Source organism: Varanus komodoensis, unplaced genomic scaffold, assembly GCF_004798865.1.
Source record: "Varanus komodoensis strain SLA01 unplaced genomic scaffold, ASM479886v1 scaffold3, whole genome shotgun sequence".
In the NCBI taxonomy this organism is placed as follows: domain Eukaryota; kingdom Metazoa; phylum Chordata; class Lepidosauria; order Squamata; family Varanidae; genus Varanus; species Varanus komodoensis.
The window spans coordinates 48,604,340-48,619,434 of record NW_025335761.1 but is presented as its reverse complement, the minus strand read 5'-3'; positions in this window follow the sequence as shown (position 1 = coordinate 48,619,434).

Genomic DNA, 15,095 nt, shown 5'->3' with positions numbered 1-15,095 from the left:
TGGCTGGTGGGCCAAAGGTTCAGCACCCTTGCTTTGTAGACCCTTATTTGATGTGTTGGAGTGGGTTTCCTCCAACTGCTGCCATCCTACTTCATATTGTTATTGGGTTGGGATTGGTCTCAATGACCTTTCATGGCCCCTTTCAGCCCAGTGCCTCTGACAGCAAGGAGACACAAGCTCCCTTTCAACTCTATCATTCTTAGCCCTAAGATCTGCATAAGCATGGGTGCCTGCAGGCAACACCTCTCAAACTCCTGGCAAGGACAGCTGAGGGCTGGCAACCAGGACAGGCTGATGACTCCTCTATCATGTGGCTACTCATCTATTGCAGTATCTCTTTTGAGCTTGAATGGACTCATCCATGGTGCTGAATGCCATCCCAAACTGGGCTCACTGCCAGAGAGCACCATGGATCGCTCCTATAATGCCCAAACTAAGACCTGCAGTGATGAGGACGCCTATTGGCATAGGAGTCAACAGCCTCTCCTGCTGGTGGCCATCTGGAGATGTCTTCCAGAAGGAACTAGGATGGCCCAAGAAGTCTTGGCTGATGGGTGGTGATGACTCACCATTATTCCTCCCACTGAACGGAGACAAGTAGTGGAGGTGAGTGAAGTCTGCGTGCGTGACTTGAAGTCAGTATGTGCTGGCATGCCTGCCCAAGACATTTTGCCACCCAGTGAGCAGGTGGCGCAGCAGCAGGATGGGTAGCCAGTTGTCTACAAGTGAGGGACCAGCTGGCCATCAGCCGATCTTTTGCTCGCTCACTTGTTCCTCTCCTCTGCCTCAGCTGCAGGGCTCTCAAAAACCTACCAGCGTATCGCAGGCAAGCAGCTGGACATTGCTCAAGCCCCTTTCAGCTGGAACACAAGCTGGGAACAAGAGGGCACCAGCCAGCTGGTTGACCAAGCAGGTGGGTGAGTAGGACCACCACCTCTACCTGTGGCAAGAAGTGGCAGCAGTGATGGTATACCCAACAATTCTACACAAGGACAGATGGAGAAACCCTGCCAGCTGCTTCCTTGTGGCAGCAAGTGCCCCACTAGGAGTGTGACTGGAGGTTCTCCGGAACATTTGCTGGAGGTCATGGCATGCAGCACAATTTGCTGCTCTTCCTCCTCCACCACCTGATGCAGGCTCATCAGTCTGCACAATCATAGGACTGGCCTTGTGTGCTGGAACTGAAACGCAAAGAGGCAGGTGGCTGATGGCACGCCGCAGAAAATCCCATGGCACAATGGGCTCCCCTGAAGTCTAACAGGGTCAGAGCATCACTGCTGCGAACCTTCATGGATGTGTAAATAAATCTTATAAAACAGAAACAGTGTAAGTCTCCAGTGACTTGTAAGTATTCAAAGCCCTGGGTAAGCACTGGAACCCACGAAATGTCGCAGTGTTCAGAATCAGGATGCACACATGTCCCAGTATGTTGCCAGGAGCTCAGTCCCACCCCTGAGTACACAGTACTAATCTCCTTCCTTTAGCATTAGCGGCATGCTGGTTTCTGATCATCAGTAGGAAAGATTCCCTGTCAAGCCTGCTCTCTAAACACATTCAGAAATTATTTTCTGTACTAAGCAGGAGAAAAGGGCTGGGGTGCCTATGCTGTCTTTTTGCTGTGGAGCTCAAAGGCTAATGGTGGACAGAACCCAAAACACTGTCCTCACTCACGGGCTGCTGTCACAGTCACCCACAGTGGATACTCGCTTCCCACTTTTGCATAGCGTCTGAGTCACCAGATCCACCAAACTTTCAACATCCTTTTCCTTTTCCAGATGCTGCTCGGACAAGAATGGTCCTGAAGGTACATTTGTGGCACTGCGTACACTAGGTAAGATGCAACCCTTCAAGATATAACCAAATTTGATGTACTGTTACATTTATTCTACCGTTATCCTACACTGTTCCCACTGGACACCCCCACCCCAAAAGGCCCTTGTACCAGCAATTGTGTCCATGCACCTGACATTGTACCATATCCAGCTACAGCAGGTTCACAAAGCGGTCGTGTTTGTAACTGGAAGAGAAAAAGGCCGTTGCATAAACGGTGATGTGATGGGTGGTGAGGACAGTGTTCAAAGGAATGCCTATGTCACTATTTCCATGAGTTGGAACACCTTCCTTGCAAATCAGGAAGCAGCATGTGCTTGCCAGGCAGGGGTGCAGCAAGGTAGTTTTTGAACCTGGACTGCATAGCCATATGGAGCCCCCTTTTTGATGGCCAAAGGAAGCAAGCAACTAGCACTTTTCTTCAGCTGTCCTACCATTATGCAATGCTTTCAAACTCTGTACATTCCCTTGCTGTAAAAACAAGATCAACACTATTCACCGACTGTGATTTTAAAGAATAGCATCAACATGTGCAGTTTTGTAGTTGAAACTCATAGCATAGTTGTGATGAGAAAAATAAAGCGGGATTTGCTTCTGCTGCCCTATCACCTGCCCCTTCTGGGTGGCTATTTGCCTCTTCTCCAGGCTTTGGCCCCTGGAGTTCTGCTGCAAGGTCCTGCCCCAACTGAGCTGCTGCCCTAGGTCTGTGGCAGTGGCAGTTTTGGTGGGCCTGGAAAGCCACCAAAGATGTGAGCCAAGTGCTGCTAAAGTGCCTGCTACAATACGGGTGCTCTTCTCCTCCTTTTCAGCCTCAACTGCGTCTTCCTATGATGAATGTGACCATCTACGGATTTCAGCTGCTACAAGGACAGTGACATACTCCAGATGACCATGAGGGGACCCACCCGCTGAGCATCTGTGCCCTTGAATCTTTGGGCAGAGCAAATACAACGGTTCTAGCACACCTTCTCGGACCGTGTCCCCCCAAATGTGTGCTAGATTTACAAATCAGGCGTTCTCTCTACTATGGATGTATCGAAGCTCTGCAGAACCTGTCCCTCGAGTGTCCACAGACTTTTCTCATGCTCAGCCCTGTCTTGGAAGGTAAGTCAAGCTGAGAGGAATTGGCTGGTTGTGCCACAAATGCTCAAAGACTGAAGGTGGCGCAACCAGCCAATTCCTTCCACAAAGGCTGCTGCGCAAGAAGAGAGACATTGGGTGCGCCTTGTTCTTGCGGGGCTCAATTCCTGGGAAGTGGTAGGTTAGAGGTCTGTATGCACTGGCAGCAGCAGTTGTTGGATTGGGTCCTTCTTGTGGGAATTAAGCCCTTGGATAGGGGTTTAAAACTTTCAGAATGGGGTGGCGGGCAGATAATTCAAAAGCTGAGAAATTACCAAACAGTTGGCAGGTTAAAGGGCTGTGAATGTCTAGGAAAGCTTAGAGGGACAAATTGGGATGTGGGGGAGATTTGGCCTCAGTCCTAAGTTTCAGTGCCCCTAATGTAGACAATACTGGACCCATGGATTGACTCAACAGAAGAACACTGCCCATCCTGCAGAGACAGATCCTTCCCTCCCGTGTCAAATAAACACACATGCAGAGTTTTAACAAGACTGCATGTACTATAGAATTCTACACCCTAGTTAAGCAAGGTGGCATTTAGGGTTTATTTCAAACAGCTGTACCAGTTTTTCACTGCTGTTCTTATATAAAAACATAGAAACATAGAAACAGAGCGAGTCAGAAGGGGTCTCCCGGGCCATCTAGTCTGACCCCCACCTCCAGCCGGCTCCATTCACGACATGCCCACCATGTGCATGTCCATGCCCACCATATAACACCATAAACAGAAGGCAAACCTGCTATGCCCATCATGAACACAGGACAGTGACAAAGAACTGTGAGCTGTCCAAAGAAACAACGTGCTGGTTCGCACCATCAAGCAGTCCAGCGTGGCTTGTTTAAGCCACAGTGCACTAAAGCAGAGTCAGGCAGCAGTTTTGAATATTTGAGTCCTGAGTCTCATCCTGTCATCCAAACACAGTTGGGTTATTGGGATGGTCAATAAACCACTCACAGCCCCCAAATAGCCCATGGGTTCTGTTAGCCCTTGCTGAATTCAGACAACACGACAAGGCTCCATTGCCGCACGAATAGTGAAAACCTCCCCAGCTCACCAGCATGCACCACAACCTCACTATGATTTAAATAAACCACAGTGGGTGATGTTGATCATACAAACCCAAACAATGGGCATATCTCAGCAAATGTAAACACTTTGAAGGCCCATTGGTTTCAAATGGGAGTGTTACGCACATGCTTAAAGCAAAATCCATTAGAAAAAATGGGAAAGTGCTTACCTTTTTTTGCTTCCAGCCCATTATCTCGCCATACTCTGGAGATGTGAGGAACAAACGGTGAAGAGGAGAACCTTGTAAGCAGTCTGGAGTGCCGTGGAAGAGGAAGGAAGGTGGGAAATAAATGTTATGTCAGAATAATAACAACAACAACAAAGGGGGAAACAGTATAGGAAAAGGTAATAGCCCAGAAAGAAGGAAAGAAAAAAAAAGAAAAAAGCTCTTTTTTCCTAGGAAAGAAAAAAGCTGAAGACAGTTGACAGAAACATTACTGGTAATGTAACACTTATTTCTTTAGCTCTGCTTCTGATCAAATAGGTTTTGTAGGTTTTTGGAAAGGAGACAAAAGCCTGCACAATCCATTTGCCAGAAGTGAAAGTGAGATGGGAAAAAAGCACCCTGGGCCCTCTCTCAAACCTTAGTAACAGCAACAGTAATATCAACAACGTGCACTCAGACACACACATGCACACAGTTGCACACAAAGGAAATTGTCTTCAACATGAACCCACAGAGCACCTTTCTCAGAGTTTAATCACTGGAAAACACTGCCTCCTAGTGGGAAGCTCCACTGTAAAAGCATTCCATTCCCTCTTCCGTTTCCCCATTTTCATCCATGTCTTTCCCCCTTGCTGAGAAATCCCCATCTGCATTTACCTGAGGGATATTTCCTAACCTTACAGGGTCAAGAAATTGAAGGGAACATGAAGGAGACTCAGGATTAGAACTTTTTCTCCCATCTTTTTCAGAATTATTCCAGCTGATTTAAGCAGAAACCAACTTCTTTATTGTGCCACCTTCATTTTCACATTTTGCAACATTTTCATGCCACATCAATGATTGAAATGAGAAAGTATTTCTCTGTTCCCCCCACCCAGCCTCCCACACACAGACATGTCAAGTTTGTTTCCCCTCACAGTCCCTTCCCTTGAAAGCAGGGCCGCTCCCTTTATTGGGTTTGTATCTCTTGGAATTTTCTCCCACTTCATTTTAGGTGGTGGTGGTGGGGGAGGAACAGTGCTCTTTGCTTGCAAAAGAACAAAAAGGTATTGTGGGCTGATAACCACAGGCTGACAAACGACAAGGTTACTCCGAAATGCAGTGCTGAAGGCTGAGGAACAATAGGTTTCCCACAAACTTTCTTACACTGGCTGCTTGTCAGCTGCAGACAAGTGGCAGTACACTTTGGTGGAGGGCCTGGCCCCTCACTCTGTCCTGATGCATGGGCTGCCTCCTGAATCCGCTGCTGGGGAGAGACTGCTACAGAGGGGGAAGAGGGGGAAAGCAGCTCAGGGCAAGCGGATATCGAGGGACCGGTTTATCTCTCCCATAAAAACACACCATAACCAGACTGCTCGCTTCTTGTTTAGGATTCTGTGCTTTTCATCCGCCAACACATCATAAAGGGGTGCTCCCTGAGGTAGGGCAGCAGTGAGGAAGCACACATTTTAAAAATATTCTTCATTTGCTCTCTCTCCAGGGGCTCGGCCTGCATCTTGCAGGAGCTGCTGACCTGGGAGGGCAGAGAGGGCTCAGGTTCCCGCTGGCATCAGCTGCAGGGTGGAGGGCAGACTGGCTCGGAGATCAGGCCAAAAGACAGTTACCTATTACCGTAGATACCTGTTCAGCCTTTTTTCACTTGATCAGCTGCTAGTTCATAGATTCTTCTCTCTCCCTCTCTCTCTCTCTCATTCCAAGGTGCTTAGCCTTCTGATAAAGTCACTTCAATAGTGTTGAATAAGATAGCCTGTACCATCAGCGCCTGTCATTGTATCCTAATTAACATGGCCTTACTTAACTGGCGTAGAAAACTTTCAGGGTCAATGGTCTCTTATACAGTGGGCAGGTTGCTTCTTGGGCCTAGTTTTCACTCAGTTCATAAAATGGAGCCTGAGTTTTTCTCTTTCCTGTGCCTACCTGCATCCGCCAACTTCCTTGCAGAGTACAAGCACGTAAGTAGATATATAGACATAGACAAATATAAATATATAGATGTGGATATGGGGATGCATGTCTTTAATCCTAGAAGTGAGGTCACCCAATGAAACTGGCAAGACATTCGGGCCATACAGGAGAAAGCCCATGCTCACACAGTGCACAACTAATTTTTGGGATCAACTTATAGCAATGCTCATCACTTTAGGTTGCTTTAAAGGGAATTAGACATTAATGCTTCCCTGGACCAGCAGAAGGACAAACAAGTGGTCCTAGATTTAATCTAGCCAGAACTTGCTCTAGAAGCAAAAATAATGAAACTGAAGCTGTCATAGTTTGGGCAAGTCCTAAGAAGGTGAGACTCACTGGAGAAGCCAATCATGCTAGGGAAGGTCAAAGGCAGAAGAAGAAAAGCAGGGCTGACTAAGAGCTGGATTGACCCTATAAAGGGAGCCACAGCTGTGAGTTTGCAAGAACGAAGCAGGGCTGTCAAGGATGGGACATTCCGGAGGGCCTTCATTCATAGAGTTGCCATAAGTCAGAGACAACTGAAAGCAACTGGAGACAGCAATGAAGTGCAGATCCAGCGGGTAAAGCTCTCAATAGCCGTAGCCAGAACAGCTCAATTAGAAACTACATATTCAGAGGGAGATGCCACGGAATATCCATTGCTGAGGGCCATTCATGAGTAGAGGGCCATGGTGCTGTATTACCTCCAGTATCACAGGCAGTATGCCTCCATGTACCAGTTGCTGGGCAACACAAACAGTCGAATGCTGTGATATGCGCCTGTCCTGCAGGTTGGCTAGGATGCTGCCCTTTGCTCCGATCCTGCATGGCTCTGCCTTGTATCTATTTACTGGTGACATTTAGAGGCCACCTTTCCTTCAAAGAGACCAAGAAAGTCTACGCAGCCCCCCCCTTTCCATTTCATCTTCACAATGACCCTGGGAGGGAGATTAGGCAGTGGCTGACTCAGTGACACCCAGCGACCTTAGGAAGTAGGAACTAGAGACTAGGAACTGGAGACTAGGTCTGTCCACCCCAAACTAACACTCTAACCACTACACCACGCTGGCTCTTCCTATGTTCTAATGGCTATGGCATGCAGACTTACAAGCAAATCGGTGCTAGATCTTGTATTTAATGGTAATTTATTATGTGCTATTGTATTTCAATGTATTTTATTGTGTTGTAAGCCGCCCCGAGGCTTCGGCAAGGGGCGGCATAGAAATGTAATAATAATAATAATAATAATAATAATAATAATAATAATAATAATAATAATAGATCTGATGGCCTTCTGGTCTTATCCAAGAGATCTTTTCCTAAGTCTTTATCAACAAGTTGCTTGAGATGTGCAGCAAAATTGTTTTGCAGGCAGTTTACATTATTCGGTGAGCATTAGATTACAACACACACACATTTATTTCTTCCACATGAGTTCTTCAATAGCAGACCATCCATTTCATTGCCACCCTCATATCAGCCAACCTGAATGGGTTTCAACAGCAGGCTCTAAGTTCGTCAGTGCTGCAGCATGTTATCTGACTGTGTAGATTCTTATGGAAAATTAAATTCGGTTTGGTTTTAGCAGATGTAGGAAAAGAGGCTGGACCTTCTTATGCCAAAACAGACAGCTGTCGTGGCAGACTTCTCCGCCCAGGTTTCCTCCAGATGTCTTGGACTTCAGTGGCCAATGGTCAGGGATATAAATGACACCCGCTTGGGAAAGGCTGGTTGAAGGTAGGTTTAGGACAGATAAAAGGAAGTACTTCCTCACACAGCATATAGTGAAACTAGTTAAACTATGATCTTCACTACGCTGGGAAGTGGTGATGGCTGTCAATCTGGATGGCTTTGATAGGGGGTTGGACAGATTCATGAGGGTGGAGGCTATCAGCAGTGACTAGCCTCATTGGCCATTTGCTACCACATTCACCAAAGGTGACCTGCCTGCATACACGGATCCCATGGGCAGCTGATTTGCCACCATGTGTACAGAGTGCTAAGCTAGATGGACCTTTGATCTGATCCAGAATGGCTTTTCTTCTGTTCTCAGGCTGTCTTAGGGTGACCCATGCAAAGATTACCTAAGAAAATTCATCACAAGCTTCATTGGTGTATGTGAAATGAGGCTGCTTTTTCTAATAAGTACCTGCAGGTTAGCTAACGGCAGTTGTAGATTTCATTATATTAAATGGGCAAATCCAACAGTGCTGGCTCCCTAACCTGGAACAGAAAGCAGGAATCCACTTAGGTTGCACTGGGTCTTCTTAGACACTCTGTACAATTAGAAATGGTAGTGCCGTCGGGGTGGTGATCTTGGGGAGCTGCCAGACTCTCAGGCTTGCTGCTTTTGGAGCTTGCCATGAAGTCTAATGCAAGTTGTACCGCTTCCCAGCATACATTTCACAGGCACAGCTCACTTCCTTCCCTTTTTAGAGCTGGACGACTTTAATGTTCTCACATTTTGGCATGGAGACAGCTGCTATTTGTTGCTGTTGTTTTTCCCCAGAGAGCTGAAGACAGTCTAAAAGAGGGATCCTCCAGGCCTAACCACATGTGAGCTGGGGAGGACACTCGTGCATTCCCCCTAGCAGGGGTCTTTTATCTGGGCAGAGAAACTGGGCAGAGGGAAAGAGAAAAGACTTAAAGCCCACCACCATGAGAAAAAAATATGAAGCTAGCTTGTAAGCCATGCTTAAGGCTGTCCAAGCAAACAGATTTCATTCTATATGAAGGTTAGAGCTGGCCCAAGACTTTCTTCTGCCTGAAGAACCAGCAAAACTTCTAATAATAATATGTACTTATTAGAAGAACCAGCAAAACCTCCTTGTTAACCACTCACTTTGCATACACAGCAGTCAGCAAGGTTGGCTGTCCAATCTTACTTCCACAGTCTAGCTAGAGCTGGTGGACAGCTCATACACCTCCACAAATAGACCCCCCTGCCACCCCCTGCTAGTGCCAGCCACCTAAGGTGACCACCTCACTCTGCCTAGTGGGAGGTCTGGCCCTGGAAAGCATCCAGATACCGTAAGATTGGATGGAGCCAATGAGAAGCAGTGCTAGAACTCAGCGAAAACTTTTGAACAGTGACCTGCTGACCAAGACCCAGAGCTGCTGAGAGAGCAGCCACTTGGGAATTGCCAGAAAAAGAGGATAATTTGCAGGTGCTTATTTCTATGTACAGGTGCCAGTTTAGAAATAATACTTATAAATATTTCTAAATAATAATGTTAGAGAGCCAAGATGACATAGTAGTTAGAAGGATGGACTGGAATTTGGGAGTCTGAGCTTCTAGTCCCTACTCAGCTATGAAACTGGGTGATTGGTGACTTTTGGTCAAGACTTTCAGTCTAGCTTTCCCCTTAGTGTTGTGAGCATAAAATGGAGAGGATGAGAACCTTGTAAGCTCTCTTGGCTCCCTTGCAAGAGCAAGAAAGGTGGGATATAAATGCAATGCAATAATAATAATTTAATCATAATAGTGATCTCTGCATCTCACCATGATGGGGAAAAGTATGACCAGGTGCCCTGTAGGTCTGATTGTTGAGTCAGCTGCTCCAGTTTCCCCTGCTGATGGGCAACCCTTCTTATTACGATACTTTGCCTTTAAACCAGAACGCGACAGGACAGTCCTTCAAAGAGAGCATGCCTTCATACAGACAACTGTCCTCTGCCTAAGGGGACACATCACCGCACAAGCTGCTGGGTCCAGTGGAGAGGAAGAGACCAATGGGGCATGGCAGCAGGAGGAGGTATACTCATCATGTGGGCACTGAGATCCAAGGAGGAGCAAGGATTGAGAGGCCCCAGGATCAGAAGAACTGCGATTGGAGCCAACCAGTACTTGGAGCAACACCTAAACAGTCTTTCTCAGCCTGGGACCCTCTGGGAACAATAGATGACAAAAGAAGAAGGGGATGGCAGAGAATGAGGTGGCTGGATGGAGTCACTGAAGCAGTCAGGGAGAGCTTAAGGCGACTCTGGGGGTTTGTGGCGGACAGGAAGGCCTGGAGGAATGTTGTTCATGGGGTCGTGATGGGTCAGACACGACTTCACGGCTAACGACAACAACATTCCTTGCCAAGGCAGCCAGGGCTGATGGTAGTGGTAGTCAAAGGCATCTTGAGGGCATCAGGTTGGAGAAGTCTGGTTGTGAGGGTGTTTGTAATAATTTTGTGTAATCCATTTACATACATGCCATACTGTTAAGTCTGGCCATCAATACATACTTGGCAACCAGAAACAGAAAAGGAAGGAAGTAATGAAGCTGAAGGACACCAAAGCAACCTTCCCACTTTTCATACTGGATGAGGCTTTTCCTGGACTGGTGGGAGGATGGAGGGGACTCATGTCACTGGTTTGACCTGGGCACACAAAATTATGCTTGGGCACCGATGGTTACAGCTTGTGGTGAGTGTGCTTGCCCTACTTTTTGCTTCTGCCAGAATACTGTTCTGAAAATCTGTTTTACCACCAGTGATATGGGGACTAGAAGATACATGATGTGGATTCATGAGGCAGGCAGGTTATTTCTTTCCCTTCATGGATATACTACCTTGTCATCCATGCATTCAGCTAGTGTGAGAAAGGAAAACTTTCCCTATCCAGATGCTTTGGATTTCAACTCTGTGGGCAGTGGTCAAGCAGCCTGGAATTGCAGTCCAAAGCATTGGATACCACCAGATTTGGGAGAGAAACTATATACAAATTTCTATATACTTGCATAGATCTTCCATATGCAGGGGGTGGTACCCTACTATCAGGATTCCCCTTCATGCAGAGGACTTCTAAGCATGTGCATCCATTAGGGATGTACATGTTGGGCAGCGAAAATCCATTGGATTCCCTGTGCTCAGCTGTTCTGTTTTGTCATGGCTGCGTCTGAATTCCTGGTAAACACGCCCAGCATTCACGGGTTGCTTTCCAGGAACTGAGCCCCACTGCTGGGCAAGCAGCATCCCTCTTCCATGCCACCCATGGCAGCCTTGGTTTGTGCTGCTGCACGTGACACCAAAGATGGCTGTGGGTTGCGCAACCTTCATTCCACAAGCATTTGCAGATTTCCTCTTGTCTCAGTTCGCATTCCCAGGTCAAGCACAAGAGGAATTCCATGAATACTAGAGGGACAGATTCTGCTACGTGCACTCCCGACCCTGGAATCAATACACTGTCCACATGCAAGGATGAGGTGTGTCATGTTTGCAGTGATGGGGCAAGGCAACACTGCTGGAGTGTGAGGACTTCATCAATGCCATTGCCCGTCCAACCTCTCCAGCATAGTAACATATCTTGCCATGGTCAACATGGATGGAGCTGGAAAGGAATTCTACCTGCACGCATAATCAAAATAACGACGCAGGGCTTTGGCCTTCCCATGTTGCAATGTATTGTGTGTTACAGTTATCAGGGCCATTGCTAATGCTTCAGGTCACAATGGAAGGCATTGTGGGATTCCCACTGAATTGGCTTCCCTGTTCCCCCATGATGGGAATCCCTCTAAGAGAACTTGGGATGTTTAACTCCAAGGCTCAGCCCAGCAATTGGGCTGTATGATTGATGCAATGTGTAGTTGGACCCTAAGTGGACTAATGGAGTGATCACCCCACAATGAATCCAGTCTGTTGTTTGGACAGCAGTGAGCAGCCATAGAACCACAATGGTGCCAACAGCTTAGTCCCTGTGACCTTCTGAGGGGCAGATGCACATGTAATACTTAGGGGACCCCTTTCTCACCCATCATGAGATCAGCACAAGGCCAATCCACTCATTTAATTTAGACAAACCCAGGTTGGCTTTCTAGTGTGTATACAACAGGAAGCAGCAGCTTATCAGGACTGCTGGATTTACCTCTGTAGGTTTGCTATATAGGCAATTAGCATAGTTTTGCTGTGGTCACACTTTCTTTGGTGTAGACCCACAAATGGAATTGTGAGATTACGCATGTGGGTCCAAACTGAAGGAGACCTCCAACAGGATGAGATGCCCACTGCAGCACTCCTCTGCGGTGCAGCGTGGCTTAAGTTTCAGTATATCCACCAGCCTTCCACAGCCTGGTGGAACCCTCTCTCAGACGCCTTGCACTACACACCATGACCCCTGGCCAGCTGGAAGGTGCCCGTTTGGGAAGGAATGGTGTCAGGGCTGCCCTTTTGGTGGTATCCATATCTCCAGTTATCTGTAATAATGGCAATTCGGGGATCACAGAGTTGGTTGTGAGAGCTACATGTGACTGGGCTGTGCCCTGTCCACCTAGAACTCGCGAGCTCTTCTGCTCCCACCCGGAGTTGTGTGGGTTCACTGAATTTGCTCTTACATGAAATAGACTTCGTGGCTGCTTTTCATCAGCATCTTTGCTCTCTGGTATTCAGTTGTGGTGTATTAGTGTCAGATCATCTATGATAGATGGCTAGTTGGTTCCGCTGTAGCCTTCAGTAAAATCAAACGGCGTAGCTGAGGGTGGGGGGATGGATGGCACAGAGTATGCTCTGATATTGTTGTTTGTGAGAACATCTTTTTTTTAAGAGCGGCAAAAAGCAGAGGAATCGGCTTATATTAAAATGCAGCATAATTGCCTAATTATGGCATTTGCATCATGCTACACAGATTGGCTGGGTTATTTCAGATTGTTTTAAAGTCAAAGTGGCAGCGGGCCTGCAGTCTTCCCAAAGTGTTTGACACATGTGCAGTCGCATAATGAAACATTGCAAATTTTACCCTGCAATTGTGCTGGCTTTCTTCTCGCCTAAGTGCTGTGCTAAGAGCATCGGATTACCAAATGTACCCAAAACACTTTTAAAAAATGAACTAAGCTTCCCCGCACCCCATTCTCATCCACAAATTAAGTCCCTAAAGATCCTTTTCTTTTTATCATTAACTACACTGAAGTAATAAATATTTTCTTTTTCTTTCCTCAACCGTTTTGCATGAGAAGGAAGCCCACACTAGAGTTTAGCAGCTAATTTACACCAGTTTTGTCTCTTGTGTAAGTGGTTAATACAAACCCTAATTTTATTTCTTTGAAAGCTGCCTTCCCTGATACCAGGACAGACAGATGGACACGGACACTCTCTCACACTGATCACTACAAAACAAATTGGGCATCAGAGATGAAGCCAGGACTTCTTTGCTATCATCCCTGATTGCCCTGTGGGTTGAGAAGTGGCCAATTTAAAGAATGAATATAGTCTGGGGATATATGAATCATGAATTGCATTTGATGTATGGAAAGGAACAATCATTTAGAAAGGCTGAAAATGCAGTCATCTGCTTTTTAATGTTCAAAGGAAAGGCTGCAATAGACAACAATGCAGAAAAATATTGTGTGTGTGCGTTTGTGCGTGTGTGTGTGTATATATATATATATATGAGAAACGATCTTTGCTTCTGGCTTTCCTTTTTTTTAATTGGGCTGGAAGGGGTTACTTCATTATGCAGCAAATTAGAAAATTCATAATTTATCATTGCACCCAGTCGAAATGCCACCCAACTGAGTCGCACCCCTGCGAAAACCATCACATAGTAACAAACTGTCAAAGTCTGCTGCAGCCGATGGGCAAAATTAATATGCAAATGTATGCAAGAAATTAAAAAGCAGAATTACCCAGGCAAATGAGGTAGCTATACTTGAATTGTTAGAATTATGAATAATTACTGCGAATTTTCTGCTCCTAATATAACTTGTTTTTTGATAAACAAAGACTTAATTATCGAGATGCGCTGGAGAATTTCCGTGGCGCTCATTAATCTTGCAAAAAATAAAAAATAAAAAAACAAGTCCCTGGTGCCCAAACCGTAATGAAGAGCGCGTGCCCTGAATCTTCAGAAAGATCAGAGGCACCGGGATGCCAGGGCTGGGGGGGGGGGGGATGACAGTGCCAGTGTCCCCTCCTGTACCCTCGAGTGTCATAACGTCTTCCACTAACTATCAAAGGGACTTATTTATGCCAGCAGCTGAGCTAGATGTCCAATTTACGATGCCTTAAGCAGTGGTGAAATGATCTGTTGACGTGCGAGGGAAATGCCATCTTGCGGTGGTTCGGCTTGGTCCCTGGGATACCAACTTGACAAAGGGGACCCCTCCACTCCATGGCTAATGGATGCTGCATGACAGAGCAGAATACCCAAGAGGGGCAATCTTTTAGGGCCAGTCTCAATGGCCCTCCATTAATCTTGGTTCTGCAGTGCTCTGGTGTCCATGGGAACAAGGGCATTATCATAAACACTGATTTTAAATTTTCCCATTAGGGACTGCAATACAGACAAGAGAGGCTTGGGGTGGTGGAACGGAGGAGAGGGCGGGGGCAAGAGCAGGCCACAATTACTGTGTGTGTGCGTGTGCGCGCGCTCGCGTGTGCACCAGGTTCACCCCTGAATGGGTGGGACGCAGCATTTTTACTCCCGCCAAAATATCATCCGCAGGAAGACAACAAAGGAGCAAACGGCACCGAGTGTACGGTGGGCTGCTGATTGTTTGTTTCCTCTGGTTTTGCAGAGAGGAAAGAACGGCCTGGCCCAGGTGGGTTGAGATAATTTACCATAAGAAAGCAAAAGGGGAAAATAACCCCAGGTACTCTCAGTGCAGACCAAATCGAACCTGCTGTGAGCTTATTATTACTTAAAAACTGGCATCTAAGTGGAAATGACTGACTCCCTGTCATTATCCCTATTTACCACAATGATAAACCCTGAGCAGATGAGAAGACAAAATTGCAAAACATCAGTTCTGTGCTTGGAGGGCTACTTCAAGAAGCTCGAGGCAGTCGGTGTTTTCTAAAGCATCCTCTCTCAATTCAAGTCCCCAAATTTCCTGATGCCTTGACAGGACCATTTGGCTGCACAGACAAATTGTCACCTTTTAAACCAGGAAATTAGTCTCTCTCTCAATTTCTCTCTCTCCCTCCCCCCACCTCCCTCCCCAACACTCGCTCCCCTTAGCGTCCGATTTTTTGAGATGCACAGAAA